Source organism: Rhineura floridana, chromosome 2 (assembly GCF_030035675.1).
Source record: "Rhineura floridana isolate rRhiFlo1 chromosome 2, rRhiFlo1.hap2, whole genome shotgun sequence".
NCBI classification, from domain to species: Eukaryota; Metazoa; Chordata; class Lepidosauria; order Squamata; family Rhineuridae; genus Rhineura; species Rhineura floridana.
The window spans coordinates 25,056,378-25,061,035 of record NC_084481.1 but is presented as its reverse complement, the minus strand read 5'-3'; the positions used below and the strand labels follow the sequence as shown (position 1 = coordinate 25,061,035).

The following is a 4,658-nucleotide window of genomic DNA, read 5'->3' as shown; positions in this document are numbered from 1 at the left end:
TTTTATAACTTGCCAAAGCTTGATTTGTGCTATGAATGTAGATGGGTGGTTTTTCAGTCAATTTGAGAAAGAAAATGGCCCTGAAAAGGTTGCATTATCCACGAACTCTAGTTTTTGAAGCCCAAGCCTTTAATCATCCTGCAAACGTTGAAGTGGAAATTTGGAATTACTGTGATTCTGCATTTATTCAAACTAGCAACTCTGGCATGCTCTCAGAAGGGATTTTCATAGCTATAGCTTCCATCAAAGAGAATTAGTTTTTTTTCCTAAAGTGTCTTTTAATGCAATAAATGCCAGATACAACAAAGAAATCAGCTTTTTTAGTGCCATTGTCTAATCACAATATGTTGCTAAAACAGCTGGCAGATATGAAGTCAGGAGAAACAGAAGCTAGTGAAACAAGCTTTGACTTTTTCCACTGAATGTTGACTTGTATCTTATGATGACAGACAGAACAGAAAGAAAGTGTGCACTTAAGGAAAAAGCTGATGTTAAACTCTAACAATTTCAGAGCTTGGAAAAGTTACTTTTTTGAACTACAACTCCCATCAGCCCAATCCAGTGGCCATGCTGGCTGGGGCTGATGGGAGTTGTAGTTTTAAAAAGTAACTTTTCCAAGCTCTGAAATTGATGGAGCAACTGCACATGATTGCAGCAACAATGCACTCAATTGTATATCCAGGATCCAATGCTGGCACTGTTTCTGGAGCCCTTGTTTGACACGTGCCTTTAGTTCCTGTTATATTGCTTGTTTACAATTGTTGTTACTTACTTTGATCACATCCCCACCATACATTTAAAGCACATGGCTTTCCCCAGAGAATCCTAAGAACTGTATTTACACACACACCTCAGACAGCTACAGTTTCCAGCACCCTTAACTAACTACAGTTCCCAGGATTCTTTGGGGGAAGAAAAATGAGCTTTAAATGTGCTTTAAATGTGTGACCAAAGACAGTTGACTGCCAAAGGAATTTCTTATACTAAATGATTTAGGGAACTTTACAGTATTCATTTTTTATAATTTGCAGCTCTAAAAACTGATGTTTTAGCTTACTCTTGGATTGGAGTGTGTGTGTAATTTTGTCTGTATGTTTGTGATTTATATTGTAATAGCTATTCACTACAAACAATTTCAAAAATCACCTTGTATACTCAGTTGATCACTACGTTCTATAGGCGAAGGCTCCCCGCACATACCATATTATCAGGAGGTCTATTCCGCACAATATGGGAATTTCGCCTTTAGTGTTGTGTCACCTATATGGAATTCCTTCCCCATGGTAAGCCCCCTCTGAATACCACTTACCATGAAAACCCTATTCATAGGGCCGCCATAAGTTGGGGTCAACTTGAAGGCAGCCCAATTGGTTGGTAACTATTAGACAGGCATATCGTCTCTGTTGTCTTGCCTGATGAAGGCCATCCTCTTTCAACAAGCCTTTTAAGTAGATATCTTTCCCAGCCTGCAGCTGTATTGGAATTGCTTTTAAGATGCTATTTGATATTTCATTTATTTTATTGTTTATGTGTTTGCCTCCCTGAGCTCCTTTGGGAGGAAGGGCAACATATAAATTTAAAATAACAACCGACAAAAGATGGACTGAGGGACAGTGCCTGCAAGGAGACAGGCTCTCAGGATGGAATAGGCACTGCTAACAGGGTGTATGAGGTAGTCCTGTTCGTTGTCTGTTCCACAGCAGATGGTTATTCAAGTGATGAAGGTGTTCCTACCATGAAGCTGGTGACACAAGGGACACTCTACCCATTACTCTGCTGTCTGCTGTGAGAAGGCTGAGCCCAATGTCCGAACAATCTCATGCCAGTTTACTCAGTTTCTCCTGCCATGTGACTCATATCACCTAAGGATATTCCTGACCATAAAATCTGTGATGTAATTGTTGCTGAAGAGATGCCATAATGGACTAATATATGAATTCCAAGTCCTCTGTTTGATGTATGAAAATGAAATCCAACCATAAAAAAGGCTGCTTATCTGTGGGAAATATATCTCCCCCCCCCCACTGTCAGACATGTATTTAGTATTACTCAGCTGAGATTTCTATGCCCACAGAATATCTGATTAGTAAATTCTTTAGCAGGCCAGTAAACGACCATCTTTGTGTATGCGGATCAGACCAGATCAAAAACAATTCACCTATCAATAGATTCCTCTATTCATGTCAGAATATTTTAGAAGATCAATCAGATGATTTCAAAAATAGATGTTTCCTGGGTGATGTAGACAATTTTGCTTCATATAGGGTAGCTTTATGTGCTGTGAAAAAGATATGGGGTATGTTTTGACCAAAAACAGATGACTGCCAAAGGAATCTCATATACTAAATTATTTAGGGAACTTTACAGTATTCAGTTTTGATAATTCGCAGCTCTAAAAGCTGGTGTTTGAACTTACTCTTGGATTGGATTGCGTGTGCATTTTTGTTGGTATGTTTGTGATTTGCTGTGTATTGTAGTAGCTATTCACTACAAATAATAAGAAAATCACCTTGTACACTCAATTGATCACTGCGCTCTATAGGTTGAAGACCCCTGGCAGATACTATATTATCAGGAGGTCTATTCTGCACATGCCGCTACAACACATGTCCCTAGGAGCCAATCAGCATGAAAGGGGAAGCTGTGTTAGCTACTGAGAAGAGTCTTCTCAGTGGCTGGCTCACCTCCAATCAGTATGAAAGGAAAAGGACTCTTCTCAGTGGCTAACACACTCCCTTTTCATGATGAGTGGCTCATACATAGGGACCTGGCTGGGACCGTGCTCTGAAAAAAGTAATGGGTCTACGACTCCCCACAACCCTCGACGACTACACCCTTGAGCATTGCAAGCCTTTTAGACACTGCAGTGCTTTAATGTCTTATAGTTTGGGTAAGGCTAATGGTCTTGCTCAAAGAGACATCTTATAAAAGGTCTTTCATTCTCTTGTGCAAATTCCAGCTGGAAGAGTAAGCTCTGCAATCTGCCCATATTCAAGAAATCCAGCATATTTCTATTTTCTAGCTTCCCTTTATTCCCACATAATATTTACTGAAAATACTTCTTGTCTAAAGGCATGAAGGCAGCAAGCAGAGATGAGCCACAGATTCAAGAAGAACTTGTGGGACAGGCATGAAGTGAGATGGGATTTTGGGGGGAAGGTGATACCTATGAAGAGTAGAAGGAGGATTTAAAGTTGTAGGTAGGCATGAGGGAGAATATCCACTAAATCAGACCTGGCACCAGATTCCAGCTGAATTCAATAGTTCGCCATCCTTTCAGACTGGCATCTATTTTTTTGCTGCAGGCCATGGTTGTAATCGGCATGGATTTTGTGGCCACGGCTGCAAATCGGCAAGAATGTATTCTTTCGAACTTTCCCCCTGTTTTACGTTAACACAGCCAAAAAACCACATGGAACACTGTGATGATTCACGTAAGCTACCTAAAAATTATGCAATGTTTTTCCCAGAGCTTGGAAGTAACTAGTTACAAGTAACGAATTACTTGTAATTTATTACTTTTTTGAGTAACGAGTGGGTAACTTCATTACATTTTGCTGGTAATAGAACGAGCAGTAACTTCATTACTTTTGAGGAGTAATTGTAATGTTTCCAGCATTACTTTTGTGCATTACTTGGGGGGGAGCAGGGGAAGACTTCAGCTCCACTGATTTGTGAATAAAAATCATGTGCTTCAAATTGGGCTTCTGTGCAGTGTTGTTCTTCTTTAATATTGTATTGGTGCTTAGGAGGTGACGAGGGAGGAGGTGGAGAGCAAGATGGAGTGGAGAAAACAATTGTTTAAAACTTGACAGGAGTGGAAGGAGAAAAGAGCTGGAGGCAATATATATATACAAAAAATGTGTGTTGGGGTATCGTCATTGCTGGGGGTGGGGTGAGGGGGTGTGAGATTCTGTTATGCCATTCTGTTAATCTTATGGATAAAAAAATTATTCTACTGCCCTCTGTGTGTGTGTGCTTATTTTTAATGTTGTTTTAGGCTACTTAGATGTGCAGCAGTCAAGCACAGCACCTTATAGGCAATTTTTTTTAAAGGTAACTAAAATGTAATTGTAATAATTACTTTCGAGTAAAAGTAAAGTAATCAGTTACTTTCAGAGCAATTGTAATTGTAACAGTAATTACTACTTTTGGGGGCCGTGTAACTGTAACTGTAATTTATTACTTTTTAAAAGTAATCTTCCAAGCTCTGGTTTTTCCATTGCCAAAAAAACAAGGGGAACACTGTGATCATTCATGTAAGCTACCTAAAAATTGCCTACAGCCATACTACCCTGAACATGCCCAATCTCCTCTGATCTCAGAAGTTAAGAAGGGTCAGACCTGGTTAGTACTTGGATGGCAGACCGCCTGGGAATACCGGGCACCGTAGGCTTAGAGGAAGGCAATGGTAAACCACCTCTGAATACCTCTTACCATGAAAACCCTATGAATATATCCAAAAAAGATTCATAGGGTTGCCATAAGTTGTAATCAACTTGAAGGCAAATAACAACAATGAAACCTAAAAAATATGCAATGTTTTTCCCACCACCAAAACCCCACATCAAATATTGTCATCATTTACATAAGTATCTACACTGATAACTATGAAATTATGGCCACCAAAAGAAAAAAAGAAGTGGATCAAATAATCC

The 4,658-nt window shown here is 39.5% G+C and overlaps 1 pseudogene; it reads left to right on the top strand.

The window, feature by feature from the left end:
* The first annotated feature begins 4,277 nt into the window (after positions 1-4,277).
* Positions 4,278-4,396, top strand: LOC133378538 (5S ribosomal RNA; annotated as a pseudogene).
* The last annotated feature ends 262 nt before the right edge of the window (positions 4,397-4,658 follow it).